The 18,253-nt window shown below is 39.8% G+C and overlaps 1 protein-coding gene across 17 annotated transcripts in view; it reads right to left on the reverse strand.

Moving 5' to 3' along the window:
• Window positions 1-18,253, reverse strand: part of R3HDM2 (R3H domain containing 2) — a 156,065-nt gene that overhangs the window by 107,720 nt on the left and 30,092 nt on the right. For 16 of the 17 annotated variants that reach the window (XM_047787004.1, XM_047786999.1, XM_047787007.1 and 13 more), the window contains one exon: window positions 6,584-6,641. The gene's annotated coding sequence lies outside the window, so the exon portion shown is untranslated. Of the gene's footprint in view, window positions 1-3,897; window positions 3,968-6,583; window positions 6,642-18,253 lie in introns of those variants that run through there. The other variant, XM_047786998.1, reaches the window with a different exon arrangement.

Genomic DNA, 18,253 nt, shown 5'->3' on the forward strand with positions numbered 1-18,253 from the left:
ATAATATACCAAGCTTTGCCCTTTTGCTCATCAGCTGAAGCAACAGACTGGGAAGAGAAATAAAACTTTCCCTTTGAAACCAGCAAGCAGAGGCAGCTCTATTGCAAAGGTGGCTCTAGCAGATTCCTAGAGCTAAAAGTCACCTAATTACTGAAATGTGTGGTGATTCCACAAAATAACTCCAAAGAAATATATTCATCAAGTGTTTGACAGCTGTGTGATCCTGTACCAATCCTTATCTCTCTGAAATTTTATACAGATAGTAGTACAGCTTTGAAAGCAGAGAAATCTTTAGAAACCCTTGTATATATATTCAATCATCATAAACTCCAATGAATGCTCCAAAACTAGTATTAAAGGTCAAAAGAGAATTACCTAGCTAGATAGACTGGCAACGGCTGTTTTAACTGATCAACTCTACCCTTTAAATAAAGGAACATGTGATTTTTAAAATATGGTCATTCTTTCAAGAAAAGGACTATAAGGCTAAAAATAGAGAAAAAGCATATGAAAACACCCAGAATCTCGCATTACATCCAAAGAGAACCCTGAACAAGAGAGGATATATTATCACACACTAGCTGTCACAAAAATCTTTTCACACCATCATTTTGTGCTATGGTAGCTGACCTATTTCTAGCTCTAAGCCTGCATCTGATGGATTTGCAAACTTCTGAAAGTAGCTGGGCTTCAAGAGACACTGAACAACATCAGAAGTATCTTTTTGTCTGAGTTATATATATACCCATTCCCACCTCACCCCTGCCCATTTTTTAAACAACTTAAAAAAGGAAGGAATTTTAGACAGTAGCAATGGATGTTTCTAATGTTATTGAAAACTTTTGGGGGTGGATTTTATTTCTGACTAATTTGGTATCATAAGGATCATATTTATCTTCCTGGTAGAAACAATAAAAACCAGACGAATGTGTGAAATAATGGTGTTTAAGACACTGGACATCAAGAAGTGAAGAACAATGATTCCTGAGATAGGGAACAAATAAAGTAAGCCTTATGATTACCCAAGCTTAATGCCTAGAGAGAGTTCCCAAGAAACGTAAAAAGGAACAGGGAGTCGGGCGTCTAAGGGGACCTAGGCAGAGTCCAACATGGTCCCTAAATAGAGACACAGGAGTGAGAGTCTGGGAGGGCAAAGGAGTTCAGAGTTCATCGTAGAGAGTAAGCCACAGACTGGAGAAAATATTTGCAAACCACATACCCAACAAAAGACTTCTAAGTAGAATATACAGAGAATTCTCAAAACTCAACAGTAATGAAACAAATAACCTAAACAGAAAATGCGCAAAAGATATGAACAGATATATTCAAAGTCATTAGCCGTTAAGGAAATACAAATGAAAAGCATGGCGATATATCACTACACATCTAAAAAAATGGTTAAATAGGGAGTTACTGCTGCGGCACAGTGGGTTAAGAATCAGACTCCAGCAGCTTGGGTCACTGGGGAGTGCAGGTTGCTGAGGAGGTAGGGGTTTGATCCCTGGTCCAGTGCAGTGGATTAAAGGATCCAGCGTTGCCACAGCTGTGGTTCAGATTTAATCCCTAGCCTGGGAACTTTCATATGCCATGGGTGCAGCCGTAAAAAAAAAATAAAGTAAAATAAAATAATACTGGAGTTTCCATTGTGGCACAACAGGATCAGTGGTGTCTCTGTAGCACCATGATGTAGGTTCAATCCCCAGCCAGGCACAGCAGATTAAAGGATCCAGTGTTGCCACAACTATGACATAGGTCACAACTGGGGCTTGGATCTGATTCCTGGCCTGGGAACTCCACATGCCAAAAAAGAAAAAAACTAAAAATATAAAAAATTTTAAAAATAAAATGTTGGAGTTCCCGTCGTGGTGCAGTGGTTAACGAATCCGACTAGGAACCATGAGGTTGCGGGTTCAGTCCCTGCCCTTGCTCAGTGGGTTAACGATCCGGCGTTGCCGTGAGCTGTGGTGTAGGTTGCAGACGCGGCTCGGATCCCGCATTGCTGTGGCTCTGGCATTGGCCGGTGGCTACAGCTCCGATTCAACCCCTAGCCTGGGAACCTCCATATGCCGCAGAAGCGGCCAAAAGAAATAGCAAAAAGACAAAAAATAAATAAATAAATAAATAAATAAAATGTCAATAACAAATGCTGGCAAGGATGCAGAAAAACTGGATCACTCATACATGACTTGTAGGAATGTAAAATGGTACAACCACTCTGAAATAAAGTTTTGCAGTTTCTTATAAGACAAAATATGCAATTACCATGCCACTCAGCAACTGTACCTCTTGGACCTTTATTCCAGAAAAATTAAAATTTCTGTTTTATACAAAAACTTGTACATGAATGTTCATAGTAGCTTTATTCATAATAGCCTAAAACTGGAACCAACACAGAAGTCCTTCCACAGGTGAATGTTTAAACAGACTTGGGATAGCCATACTGTGGAACACTACTCAGCAATAAAAGGGTACAAACTATTAATATATACAATGACTTACACGGATCTCAGGGGAATTATGCTAAATTGGGAAAGAAGTCAATCTTAAAAGATTACATATTGTATGATTCCATTTAAATAACATTTTGAAATGACATTATTATAAAGAGATGGAAAACAGATTAATGGCTGCGAGTGTTACAGGTTTAGAGTGGAGAAGAAGGAGGTAGGACAGGGTGGTTATAAAAGGGCAACAGGAAAAATTCTTGTGCGAATGGAGCTATTCAGTCAGTACTTTGCTTGTGGTTATAGATACACAAAATAACACATGATGAAAATTCCATAGAACTACACACACTCTCATGCGCGCGCACGCGCGCGCACACACGCACACACACACACACACACGGAGTAGATATAAAACTGGTCAGATGTGAACAAACTTTATAGGTTGTACCAATATTAATTTCCTGGTTTTGATATGGTCCTATAACACAAGCTGTTATCATTGGAAGAAAATGGGTGAAAGGCACATGGACTGCTGTGTACATTTTTTGCAACTTCTTATAAGTTATACTTTTTTAATAATGAAAATCTAAATGACTAAAAATGATAAAGATGATACAATAAGTAAAGAAAGACATTTAGAAAGTTATTATAACTATATTCCATATATTCAAAAAACTAAAGGAAAAAGCACAGGTAGAAGTAAAAAAATCTCTGATATGTTCAAAATAAAAATACACTATATAAGAAATTCCTGCTGTGGCACAGTGGATTAAGAGTACAACTGCAGCACTCAAGTCACTGCAGAGGTGTAGGTTTGATCTCTGGCAGTAGATTAAAGGATTCGGCATTGCCACAGCCACTATATAAGACTAAAAGCAGATTAAAATTGCAACAGAATAAATCAGGGGAAAAAACTCGAGACCACAGCAACAGAAACTAACCAAAACAGAAGCTCCTGTGTGGCTCAGTGGGTTAAACCTAACATGGTGTCCATGAAGATGCAGGTTTGATCCCTGGCCAAACTCAGTGGGTTAAGGATCTGGTGTTGTTGCTATGGTGTAGGCAGATGGGGCTCAGATCTGGTGTTGCTGTGGCTGGGGCCTGCAGCTGCTGCTCAAATTCAATACCTAGTTTGGGAGCTTCCATATGCCACAGGTACGGCCAATTAAAAAAAAAAAAAAAGAAACTAATTAAAACAAAATGAGCAAATTATCAGTGAATTGTGGAATAATTTCAAATTGCCTAATATACATGTCAGTGGCATTTCCAAAGGAGACAAGGAAAAAATATTTTAAAATATAGTAACTTAGTTTCCAAACTGGAATAAAACTATAAATACACAAATCCAAGAAGTTCAAAGAACAAAACCAAGACACATCATTATCAGATTACCTAAAATAAGTAATAAAGAGCAAATCTTTAAAGTAGCCACAGAAAAAGGACTTATTACCCAGAGAGGAACAAAGATGAAGATGACAACAGAATTCTCACTGGAAACTATTCAAGTTGGAAGACATGGAGTAGTATCTTAAAGAACTGCAGTAGTATCTTAAAGAACTGGAAGAAAAAAAATCTGTTAACCAAGAATTCTATACTCACAGAAAATATCTTTTAAAAATGAAGTCAAAATAAAGACTTTTCCAGGCATACAAAAACTGAAAGAATTCATCACCAGCAGACCTTTACTAGTGCTTCAAGGCTGAATGAGTATGATAAACACATGAAAATCTGGATCTACAAAAGGACTGAAGAGCACCATAAATGGTAACAATATGAGTAAATATAAAAATCTTTTTCATTATTTAAATATCTTTTAAAAATAATTGATCAAAGCAAGAATAATTTAAAATATACTGTACAATTAATTTTTTAATGTATTTATTATTTTTGTTTTGTTTTGTTTTGTTTTTGTTTTTTCGGGCCGCACCTGCAGCATATGGAGGTTTCCAGGCTAAGGGCTGAATCAGAGATACAGCTGCCAGCCTGCACCACAGCCACAGCAACGCAGGATCCTCAACCCGCTGGGCGAGGCCAGGGATCAAACCAGCAACCTCATGGTTCCTAGTCAGATTTTTTCCGCCACGCCACGACAGGAACTCCTATATAGTACAATTTACATATACAAGTAAATATACGACCAGAATGGGGCAATGGCCAAGAAGGAAGAAACAGAAGTAAAGTTCTCATACCATACCAGGAGCGGTATAAAATAACTTTAAAGCAGAATGTATGTCCCTTAAGGAAAAATGGCAATATGAGAGTATACACTTTATGATTCCACTTACATAAAATGCTAGACAATGCAAACTATTCTATGGTAACATAAACCTGACCAGTGGTTGCCCAGAGACCACAAAGGCTGGGAGAAGGATTACAAATGGGGATAAAAAAACTTGTAGGGGTGATAAATATGTTCATTATGTCTTTTACTTATTTGCTTATTTTTTTTTTTGCTTTTTAGAGCCACACCCGTGGCATATCAAAGTTCCCTGGCTAGAGGGTGAATCGGAGCTACAGCTGCCAGCCTATGCCACAGCCACAGCAATGCCAGGTCCAAGCCTTGTCTGCGACCTACACCACAGCTCACCACAACGCTGGATCCTTAATCCACTGAGTGAGGCCAGGGATCAGACCCAAACCCTCATGGATAAGAGTCAGGTTGGTTACCGCTGAGCCACCATGATGGGAACTCCCCATCAAGTCTTGATTGTGGTGACAGTTTCACAGTGAACATATATATCAAAACTTCACAAACTGTACATTTTATTAAGTACAGTTTACTATATATCAATTTTTAAAAACCTCAATTAAGCTCTTTTTTGAAAACTATGACAGAACAATGTACTCACACTGGCCACTCAGTAACTGATAAGGAAATAATAAAGCAGCCTTCCTTTACCTTGCTGTGTGTACAGACAATGCTTGGCACAATTTAACATGGAGAACCAAAGCGGCATATAAATTTTAATTTTTATAAACATAAAAATACTTCCACTGGTTAGCATAATTTCAGAAATGCTCAATCTTCACTTTTGACTGATCTTCAGTCAGCAGTGCTGGAAACCCTGCCAGTTTTGGCAAGTGTTATGATTAATGTGATCTGGAAATAAGCATTGAGATACACCAAGAAAGCTCCTACAAGAAACCCTAATAAGGTTTCTTAAACTTGAATACCTGTGAATAGTATCTCAAGTGTGATGAAAACAACATAAAAAGACTCCTATTATCTATATTAATTATATCTTAAGAATTCCCCAATTATAGATATTTACTTTTTTTTTTGTCTTTTTGGCATTTCTAGGGCCGCTCCTGCGGCATATGGAGGTTCCCAGGCTAGGGGTCCAATCGGAGCTGTAGCCACCAGCCTATGCCAGAGCCACAGCAACGCAGGATCCAAGCCACGTCTGCAACCTACACCACAGCTCACAGCAACGCTGGATCATTAACCCACTGAGCAAGGACAGGGATCGAACCCGCAACCTCATGGTTCCTAGTCGGACTCGTTAACCACTGCGCCACGATGGGAACTCCGATATTTACCTTTTTTAGATATTTACTCAAAAAATATAAACTATTTAAAAACTTTTAATCTACTTGCTAAAAAGTTAAAAAAGCTTTAAGGTGGGTTTTTCTCTACCAAAAGATGTGTGCATTGTTTTAAAGACAAACAAAAAGTATGAAGTATTCAGCAATGGGGAAAAATTATGAAAATGAGGGTGAAATTCAGCCAACTAAACCATTTTACATTCGTTGATATTTATGCCACATGAGGAATAAACATCATCTAACCCAAGCTATTATCATCTCTCATTTTGATTACTGCAGTAGCCTTTTTTCATTTTTTAATTCAGATGAATTCAATTTTGATATGCTCTGAATCTCAATTTCTTCATCTATTAAATGGGCACAGCAACACTCCCAACCTAATGAGGTTGTGTGAGGATTAAATGAGATTATGGGTAGTGTACTTTGTTGCCTGGCACATAAAAAGTGCTCCAAAAATGGTACTTTTTTTTTTGGCTGTGCCCATGGCATGAGAATCCAGGGTCAGGGATCGAATCCTCGCTACAGCAGTGACAATATCAGATCCTTAACGGCTAGGCCACCAGAGAATTCCAAATGTTACCTATTATTACCTGAATAAATGTTCAGCCTCCATGAGTCCAGTGCTGGAATGGCATAGCATGTAAGTACCTCAAAAACAAAAACAAACAAAAAGTTAGTCAAAAGCAATTTGTCTTAATGTATTGAGACTCTCAAAGAAAATAAAATGAAGTAGTTCCCATCGTGGCTCAGTGGAAACAAATCTGACTAGTATTCATGAGGGCACGGGTTTGATCCCGGGCCTCGCTAAGTGGGTTAAGGATCCGGTGTTGCCATGAGCTGTGCTATAGGTTGTAGACAGGCTCGAATCTGGTGTTGCAGTGGTACAGGCCGGCAGCAACAGCTCCGATTCACCCCCTAGCCTGGGAACCTCCATATGCCGAGGGTGCAGCCCTAAAAAGATAAAATGAGGAGTTCCCGTCGTGGCGCAGTGGTTAACAAATCTGACTAGGAACCATGAGGTTGCGGGTTCAATCCCTGCCCTTGCTCAGTGGGTTAAGGATCCGGTGCTGCCGTGAGCTGTGGTGTAGGTCGCAGACTCGGCTTGAATCTCACGTTGCTGTGGTTCTGGTGTAGGCCAGCGGCTACAGCTCCAATTAGACCCCTAGCCTGGGAACCTCCATATGCCGCTGGAGCAGCCCAAGAAACGGCAAAAAAAGACAAATAAATAAATAAAATAAAATGAGATCCATTTAAAAATCCATGGCAGCTTCTTAATATTTTCTTTCCCAATTCCTTTTGGTCAGAATACTTCTTATACTCCTAATGAGGTTATAAAAACCCTCTATCTCCATCCTTACTCTCAATTCACAATAAAACACTGTTCATTTGACTCTTTCCCTTCTATTGCTCCCCTGTACTTATAAACAGTTCCTGGTCTACTTTCTAATATAAAAAAAAAAATCATCCAGTCTTACTCCTTGAACTTCTTCAGCTGTTTTTTTACCCATTGTTCTTCCACACAAGATAAGTCTAGAAACTGAGCTAGCAGATCTAGAATTTCTCTTGGTAGGTGAGAAGCAAAGGTAGAGAGGCTAGGAACATAATTTTCTTCTGTGAATAGAAGTACTGCAAACACATAATTTAAAACTCCTCACCCCAGCTGCAGTATTTATTATTTTTGCTATTATAGGACGCTGAGGGCTGGTGCTGCTTAATCCACTTTAGAACCTGGAGGGCTGAGTGCCCAAACCAGAGTGTGTTCTTGGAAGCCCTCAAAATATCTAAGCCTCACTGCATTCTACACAGTGAGGAGTATCCCTAACTCATCATTCTGTTTTATAACACTGTTCTGTGAATATCACATCAAGTCTGCCTTCCTGATATCTTACAAAGATTTCTATTAAAAAAGCTCTTCCAGTTTCTTTATAGCCCCTTCTCCTCAGGGTTTTGGTAAAAGAGTTCTGTGAAGCACTCCCAATGCCTTAAAGATAACCTCACAGGAGTAGAAAGATTTAGTTCAGTCATCTGACTAGTGGCACATTCCTTAAAGCCTTAATTATGACTCTGGCACCAGAAAAACAAATACTTTGTCCTAGTCTTCTAATCAGCTGCACTTAGCAACCAACATCCTTTTTTTTTTTTTGGCAATAAAATGCCACCTCAGAGTTCCTATTCCTATCAAATTATCACTAGTTGAGGCAGTAGATAAATCAGAAACCACAGTTAACAAATTTACTTGTCTGGGACCCAAGACAATTAATTAAACTTATTGAGAGAAGCAGAACAGCCTCTAGTCACCTAGAGACAAGCTTTAAAGATCCTAACAAATGTAACACATGGGCACACCAAAATGGCTGTAAAACAGCCACATGTCACTTCCAATGGTGCACCTATACTGAAAGTGATCTTCCCCCTCCAAAATAAATAATGTTTAAAGTCAGCTGAATCTTCAACAATGACTCTGACTCTTAATGAGAGGCCCAACAAACTCAAGGCAAGGGGTTCATTGTGCTGACATTGTCACCTCATCCAGGACTTCAGGTGATTCATCCTGATGGGCTGACAGGTCACTGACATCTGCACCTTGACCAGAATTCTCATTTATTTCACATATAAAAACACTGTTTACTCAAGACAACTACAATCCAGACACCTTCTCCTGATAGGGAGTCTTTCCCTTTCTGACTTCGCTGAGCACTCTGGGGAAAAAAAAAAGTTGTCATTTCAGGCCCACATTAGTAACTCTGGATGACTAACATGGTATGGAAAGGCGGGAAGAAAGCTACCATAAAAAGACCAGAATGTTAACCTTCAGCAATTACAAAAAAGAAAAAAAGAATTTTAAAAAAAGATCAAAATCACCTGGAGAAGAAACTAAGCTTTTCAGCATCAACAGATGTTTGGTATCATTAAGGTAATTTGAAAAGCAGTCATAAAGTCAAGGCCTGAAAATACCTAGTCTTTAGCCACATCAAGAAATCACAGAAGACATCCTTTGTTCTAACATGAACTTCAAAAAGAATGACAAGGCAAGGAAATTTTTTAAAAATACCACAAACTATCTACTTAATTTAAAAGGGACCCCTTGCCTGGGAACTTCCATATGCTGCACCTGCGGCATATGGAGGGAAAGGAAAAACAGAGAAAGAAAAGAGAAACAAGGAAGAGTAATGCCCAGTGTTGTAGATTAAACATGGCCACAGATTATTTGTAGCAACTTCCATCAAGGAGCTCATTTCCTCTCACTGTCTCAAAGACAATGCTGAGCAAGAAAAAGACACAAAACATATACTATGATTCTAAATATGAAATTCAAAAACATATTTTAAAAAACCTACAGGAACAGAAGTTAGAATAGCGATTATCTTTAGAAGTCATATTTGCAAAAGACATTCTAGAGCATTTTACGTGTTTCCAGAGAAAACTGTTTACACAAGAGTTGACTGCAGCACTATGTACAATAGCCAAGACATGGAAGCAACCTAAATGTCCACTGACAGAGGAGTGGATAAAGATGTGGTGCACAATGGAATATTACTCAGCCATGAAAAGGAATGAGATAATGGCATTAGCAGTAACATGGAAGGACCTGGAAACTATTATGCTAGTGAAGTGACAGACAAACATCATATGCTATCACTTACATGAGGAATCTTTAAAAAAAAAAAAAAAAAGATACAATGAACTTATTTGCAGAATAGAAACTGACTCACAAACTTTGAAAAACTTATGGTTACCAAAGGAGACATGTTGGGGGGGGTGTGTGATGCACTGGGGGTTTGGGATAGAAATGTAAAATAAGGTTGTGATGATGGTTGTACAACTATAAATATAATAAAATTTAATGAGTTTTGGGGAGTTCCCATCGTGGCGCAGTGGTTAACGAATCCAACTAGGAACCATGAGGTTGCGGGTTCGGTCCCTGCCCTTGCTCAGTGGGTTAACGATCCTGCGTTGCCATGAGCTGTGGAGTAGGTTGCAGACGCGGGCTCGGATCCCGCGTTGCTGTGGCTCTGGCGTAGGCTGGCGGCTACAGCTCCGATTCAACCCCTAGCCTGGGAACCTCCATATGCCGCGGGAGCGGCCCAAAGAAATAGCAAAAAGACTAAAAAAAATTAAAAAATAATGAGTTTTAAAAATACTGTAATAAGTTTACTCGGCATCCATTATCTCATTCAGTACAATAAAAAGGAAAAAAGAAAAAAGACTATTTGAGAAGACAGCTAATAACTGACATGGTGATGGAAGTAGCCGATTGTGCTCCAGCCAAACAGATGCTGCTAGGCTTAGTTCTACTTATTAGTAAAGACATGTTATAACCTGCCTATACAGCCTGGCCCTTTGTGACTCCATGACCAAGTCATTACCTTAGTTCAGGACCTCATCATTTTCCACTGGCCACAAGATATACTGTGATAAGAGTGATTTTTATTTTGTTTGTTTGTTTGTTGTCTTTTTTTTTTTTTTTTTTTTTGCTATGCCTTTGGGCCGCACCACGGCATATGGAGGTTCCCACGCTAGGGCTCGAATCGGAGATGTAGCTGCAGCTGCCATCCTACACCAGAGCCACAGCAACGCAGGATCCCAGCCGCGTCTGCAACCTACTCCACAGCTCACAGCAACGCCGGATCGTTAACCCACTGAGCAAGAGCAGGGACTGAACCCGCAACCTCATGGTTCCTAGTCGGATCCGTTAACCACTGCACCACGATGGGAACTCCCCCAAGAGTGATCTTTGAAGTATACAAATGTGATGGCATCACCCACCCAAACCCCTACCATACATACACACCCCTTCTTAAACTCCTTCAAAGACTCCTCACTGCCTACAGAATAAATTCTATACTCCTTGGCAAGGTACTTAAGTTCCTTTATGATCTAGTAGCTGACTCTATCTCCCTATCTATCTATCCTATCTATCTATCTATCTACCTACCTACCTGTATCCCAAGTTCCATAACAAATTAGTAATAGTCGACCTAGAAAGCTATTCTTTTTCCTCAACTCAGTATCTCTGGGTATACAGTTAACCCTTGAACAACGTGGAGGTTAGGGGCACCAACCCTCCCCACAGTTGAAAAATCTGAGTATAACTTTTAATCAGGCCTTAGTATTTACAGTTCCTCCTGTACCTGGGATTCCATCCACAGATACAACCAACCGCAGATTCTATAGCACTGTAGTTTTTACTTATGTCTATCCTTGATAAAGCAGTAAAAATTGATAATTTTATTAAATTCCAAATTCTGAGTACATGTTTTTAATATACTAAGTGTCAAAATGGGAAGTAAGTATAAAGCACTTCTCCTGCATATCAAAGTATAAATAATGGTCTTGAGGAAAAGAAACTGAGCTACAAGCTGAACTAGCTGATTTTTTCATGGAACATTATTATTTCTTAAACAACTGACAGGTAAACTATGGTTATTCAGACTTGGGTATGTGGCAATATTTCTCACAAAAATGAACAAAATGAGCCGATTATAGCAAAGAAAACAAATGATAGTATTTGTTGCCAATGATTAAATTCAAACTTTTAAGTTAAAATCAGAATTTTTAAAACATATTATCTGCCATGAGCTAGATGTCTCAATATTTAAGACTTTCTTGATGAAATGGTGATAACATTAATGAGCATGACTTTTTTTAATTGTATGAAGAAATGTGTCAAACATTTGGAAGATCTGGATGTGAACCAGTATTTTCCAGTGGACTAAATCATGATGTTTCAAAATCATACATGGGTAAAAGATGTACAAGATAGGCAAATGAATTTTAATCCCATCAAGTACAACAGTTCATTAATATGACTCCAGATTCAACATTGCAACTAACCTTTAAGAAACCACAACTTGGAGTTCCCGTCGTGGCGCAGTGGTTAACGAATCCGACTAGGAACCATGAGGTTGCGGGTTCAGTCCCTGCCCTTGCTCAGTGGGTTAACGATCCGGCGTTGCCGTGAGCTGTGGTGTAGGTCGCAGACGCGGCTCGGATCCCGCGTTGCTGTGGCTCTGGCGTAGGCCGGTGGCTACAGCTCCGATTCGACCCCTAGCCTGGGAACCTCCATATGCCGAGGGAGCGGCCCAAGAAATAGCAACAACAACAACAAAAAAAAGACCCCAAAAATATATTAAAATACTCCTCTCTCTTTCATCTATGTATCTCTGAGGTTAGACTTATACTTCAACCAAAATGATGTAATAATATAACAGACTGCATTAAGACAGAGATATGAGAATCCAGCTATCTTCTAATAAGCCAGATATAAAAGAGACCTGCAGAGTTCCTGCTTTGGTAAAGTTGGTTAAGAATCTGCCTTCAGTGGCTCAGGCTGCTACAGAGGTATGGGTTCAATCCCCAGCCCAGAGCAGTGGGTAAAAGGAGCCAGCGTTAGCACAGCTGTGGCAAAGGTCACCACCGGGGCTTGGATTCAATCCCTGGCCTGGGAACTTCCATATTGTGGGTATGACCATTAAAAAAAGAGAGAAAGAGACTTGCAAAAATACAAAACAATAAACCTCCTTCTCACTAAATCTTTTGTTTTAAAAATTAGTTTTTTTATTAAAAAGGCTGATATAGGGAGTTCCCGTCATGGAGCAGTGGAAACGAATCTGACTAGGAACCATAAAGTTGCGGGTTCGATTCCCAGCCTCAGTCAGTGTGTTAGGGACCCGGCGTTGCTGCGAGCTGTGGTGTAGGTTGCAGACACTGCTCTGATGGTATGTTGCTGTGGCACAGGCTGGCGTCTGTAGCTCTGATTCTGGCCCTAGCCTGGGAACCTCCCTATGCCGTGCGTGCAGCCCTAAAAAGAAAAAAAAAAGTGTGATATAAAAAAAGAAATGGTCAGGAGTTCTGTTGTGGCTCAGCAGGTTAAGAACCCGACTAGTATCCAAGAGGATGTGGGTTCAATCCCTGGCCTCACTCAGTGGGTTAAGGAACTGGTGTTGCCACAAGCTGCAGCATAGGTCACAGATGTGGTTCAGGTCTGGTATTGCTGTGGCTGAGGTGTAGGCCAGCAGCTGCAGCATCAATTCAACCCCTAGCCTGGGAACTCCCATATGCCGAGGGGGGAGGCCCCAAAAAGAAAAAATAAATAAATAAATAATAAAAAATTTTTAAATGGGCAGAGACACCGACTAGACATTTTTCCAAAAAGGAAAAGCAGATCATCAATAGGCTTGTGAAAAGATTCTTTTTTTTTTTGTCTTTTTGTTGTTGCTGCTATTTCTTGGGCCGCTCCCGCGGCATATGGAGGTTCCCAGGCTAGGGGTCGAATCGGAGCTGTAGCCACCGGCCTACGCCAGAGCCACAGCAACGCGGGATCCGAGCCACGTCTGCAACCTACACCACAGCTCATGGCAATGCCGGATCGTTAACCCACTGAGCAAGGGCAGGGACCGAACCCACAACCTCATGGTTCCTAGTCGGATTCGTTAACCACTGCGCCACGATGGGAACTCCTGAAAAGATTCTTAGAGTCACTAACCATCAGAGAAATGCAAATCAAAACCACAAAGAGTAGTTCCTGCTGTAGTAGTGGGTTAAGGATCCAACACTGCCACAGCTGCAGCACAGTTTGCGGCGATGGCTTGGATTTTATCCCTGGCCTTGGAACTACCATATGCCACAGTTGCAAGCAAAAAAGAAAACAGACAAAACGAAACAAAACCACAATGAGATATCACCTCACACCAGTCAAAATGGTACAGCCGCTGCAGAAAACAGTATGAAGATTTCTCAAAAAACTAAAAACAGCAATTCCACTCCTGGGTATATATCCAAAAAAACCAAAAACACAAATTTGAAAAGATACATGCACTTCAATGTTCACAGCAGCTTTATTTACAATTGCCAACATATGGAAGCAACCTAAGTGTCCATCAACAGATGAACGGATAAAGAAGATGCAATAGATAGGCAGATAGATATCACACAATGGAATACTACTTCGCCATAAAAAGGAACAAAATTTTGCCATTTGCAGCAACATGGACTTGGAGGGTATTATGCTGAGTGAAGTAAGTCAGAGAGAGAAAGATAAATACTATATGATATCACTTGTATGTTGAATCTAAAAAAAAATACAACAGGAGTTCCCATCATGGCGCAGCAGAAATGAATCTGACTAGGAACAATGAGGTTGTGGGTTCGATCCCTGGCCTTGCTCAATGGGTTAAGGAGCCGGTGTTGCCCTAAGCTGTGGTGTAGCTCGCGGATGCAGCTCGGATCTGACGTTGCTATGGCTGTGGTGTAGGGTGGTGGCTACAGCTCCGATTCGACCCCTAGCCTGGGAACCTCCACATGCCGCAGGAGCGGCCCAAGAAATAGCAACAACAACAACAACAACAACAAAAAAGACAAAAAGACAAAAAACAAACAAACAAACAAAAAAAAAGATGCAGACTCACAGATATAGAGAACAAACCAGCAGCTATGGGGGGAAGGGGGTAGAGCAGGCAATACAGGGGTGGTGGACTGGGAGGTACAAAACTATTGAGCATAAGATAGGCTACAAGGATATGTTGTACAATACAGGGCATACAGCCAATTTTTTTTTCTTTTTTGGCTGCCCTGTAGCATAAGGAGTTCCCAGGCTAGGTATCAGATCCGAGTCAGTTTACAACCTGTGCAGCAGCTGTGGCAACACCAGATCTTTAATCCACTATGGTAGGTGAAGGATCAAACCTTCGTTCCAGCACTCCCAAGACACTAACAATCCTGTTGTGCCATAGTAGGAACTCCCAGCCAATATTTTGTAATAGCTGTAAATAGAGTGTAACCTTTGAAAATTGTATAAAAAAATTTAGGGAGTTCCCGTTGTGGTGCAGCGGTTAACGAATCCGACTAGGAACCATGAGGTTGCGGGTTCGGTCCCTGCCCTTGCTCAGTGGGTTAACGATCCGGCGTTGCCCTGAGCAGTGGTGTAGGTTGCAGACGAGGCTCAGATCCCGCATTGCTGTGGCTCTGGCGTAGGCTGGCGGCTACAGCTCCTATTAGACCCCTAGCCTGGGAACCTCCATATGCCGAGGGAGCAGCCCAAAGAAATAGCAAAAAGACAAAATAAATGAATAAATAAATTGTATAAAAAAATTTAAAAGTGTGTTAGATATACTACATAGGGAGCTTATTATTTTTAATGAGTTAATACATATTTAAATATTTTCATAGTTTTAATTTCCAAAACAGTAAATACTGTCAAATATAATCCATATAAAATAAAGTTCTTTGGGGTCTGTAATAATTTTTTAAAGAGTTAAGAGGTCAAAGACCAAAAATTTGAGAACATCTAATTTAGAAATTTCCCCTACCCCACCTGTCTTCCAAGGCTCTGCTCCTCCAGAAAGCCTTCCTTCATAGCTTAAGTATATCTGACATATTTATTTACAGTGGGGAGCAAAGACTACATTCATTCATAGGCACTCAGTTAACAGTGTTGAATGAACAGGGCTAAAATTCCAATGCTGAGTACTCCACTATAAATATGGATGAAAACATCTCAAAGTGATTATTTTGTATATATCCACCATGACTAAATTTTCGTTCTCAAATCTTGACTCAATTGCTGGTGGAAATATAAACTTCATATATATTTCTTTGGCCATGCTCACAGAACATGGAAGTTCCCAGCCAGGGATCCACGCCGAGCAGCATCCTTAACCCACTACGCCACAAGGGAACTCCTGAAAGAAAATTTTACAATGCCTATAAGAATTACAAAATAAATGCCTTTAGAAAATTACTTAATAATTATTACAAATATACAAAATGACATATTACAAGGTTATTCCTGCAGCATTGTTTGTAGTTGCAAAAGACAGAAATTAACAAAATGCCCTTTAATTGAAAAGTAATAAACAGTACATACATAGCCCAAAATACTGTGCAGACATAAACAAGAATAAGGAAATTCTTGATATACGTTATAAATTTCACTTAGTTATATAAATGGTTATAAATACACAGGAGTTCCCTACTGGCTCAGTAGGATAAGGATCTGACATTGTCACTGCTGTGGCTTGGGTCACTGCTATGGTACAAGATCAATCCCTGGCCCTGGAACTGCCACATGCTGCAGATGCAGCCAAAAAACACATACACACACACAAAAAAACACAGGATGCACAAAAACAGGTAATATTAGTTGCCTCTGGAAAAAGGAATTGACTGGTTCTCGTTGTAGGAATAAGAAGAAAACCTCACTCTAATTTTCCTATCCTTAGAATTTTGTATAATGTAAATGTGTTATCTAAAAAGTAAACCTAAAAGTACTTTCACATACGGAATTACTTCTCATCTTTTTCCCTAGCCTCAAAAACTGTCAATCCCTAATGTTTACCTCTATGTTCAGTGCTATCTAAACCAAGTAGGTATAGCTGATATAAGAATAAGATACGACATCAAAATAACAAGATTGCCTCACACCTGTCATCAGAATGGTTATCAAATAAGAAATGTTAGAGATAATGCAGACAAAAGGGAATCTTTGTTCATTCTTAGTGGGAATGTGCACTGGAGCAGCCACTATGGAAAACTTTATGAAGGTTTCTCAAAAATTTAAAAGTAGAACTACCGGATGATCCAGCAATTCCACTCCTGGGTATATATCTGAAGAAAATGAAAATATGAATTCCAAAAGACATATGTACCTCAATGTTCAGAACAGCACTATTCACAATAGCCAAGACATGAAAGCAACCCAAATGCCCATCAAAAGATGAATGAACAAAGACGTAAGATTGAGAGACAAACATACACCACCACATACACAATGGAATATTATTCAGCCATAAAAGAACAAAATTCTGCCACTTGCAGCAACACGGACCATGAGAATACTAAGTGAAATAAATCAAAGACAAATAATGTATGATATCACTTTTATGTGGAATCTAAAAAACAATATGAATGAATGCGAATGAATGCAAATGTAAAACAGAAAGACTCACAGATACAGGAAAACAAACTAGTTGGTTTGTTTCTAGTGGTTACCAAAGGGCAAACTAGTGGTTACCAAAGGGCAGAGGAAAGGGCATGGGATTCAGAGACACAAACAACTATGTATAAAATAGATACCAACAAGGACATATTGTAAAGCACAGGGAATTAAAACCATTATCTTGTAAAAACTTTTAATGGAGTATAATTTGTAAAAACACTGCATCATTGATATACACCTGAAACTAATATAAGTTGTAATCAACTATAATTCAATTTAAAAAAAAAAGAAAAAAAGATACCCACTAGGAAGCCTTTAAATTAACTGTGTTAAGTGATGAACTAGTGATTCTGGGATAGGGTCAGGATCTCTACCTTTTACAAGTGTTATACACTTTTCTTTTTTAATGGCCTCACCGGCAGCATATGGAAGTTCCCAGGCCAGGGACTGAATCCGAGCCACAGCTGTGACTTACGCCACAACTGCAGCAATGCCAGATCTTTTAACTCACTGTGCTGGGCAAGGGGAATGAACCCGCACCTCCACAGTGACCCAAGCCACTGTAGTCTGATTCTTAACCCACTGCACTACAGCAGGAACTCCACTTTTTACCTTATACAATCTTGAATTATTTAAATTTCTTGGAGTTCCCGTCGTGGCGCAGTGGTTAACAAATCCGACTAGGAACCATGAGGTTGCGGGTTCGATCCCTGGTCTCGCTCAGTGGGTTAAGGAGCCGGCGTTGCCATGAGCTGTGGTGTAGGTTGCAGATGAGGCTCAGATCTGGCATTGCTGTGGCTCTGGTGTAGGCTGGCAGCTTCAGCTCTGATTAGACCCCTAGCCTGGGAACCTCCATATGCTGCAGATGTGGCCCTAGAAAAAGACAAAAAAAAAAATTCTTAACAATGATTACACATTACTTTCCATAAAATGCAAATTTCTGAAAAATGCAAATCTGTAAGATTAAAGATACTGAATTTAAAAATCTATAGTCCTAGATTTGAATTGAAGTACTGATATGAACTTGCACTTTCTTTAAAAGGGGGGGCACCTTATTTCCTAGTCTTGTGTATTAGAAACAGCAAAAAATAATGAACAACCCGCTAAGGAATGAGTACCTGTTTTACCTGAACTGCAGCTTCTAAACATCATTTCTCCATAAAGAGGCAACGGCTGTTATATGCCCAGGAATGGAAATGTAAGAGGATCTCAGAACATCATAAGCTATCAAAAACTAAGAGGATCACAACAAAAGGACATTAGAGCCAACCTGAAGAGGTTTCCATTTGCCATTATGAGTTAATCAATGAGACATCAATAGGAA

The sequence above is a fragment of the Phacochoerus africanus genome, chromosome 7, assembly GCF_016906955.1.
Source record: "Phacochoerus africanus isolate WHEZ1 chromosome 7, ROS_Pafr_v1, whole genome shotgun sequence".
In the NCBI taxonomy this organism is placed as follows: Eukaryota; Metazoa; Chordata; class Mammalia; order Artiodactyla; family Suidae; genus Phacochoerus; species Phacochoerus africanus.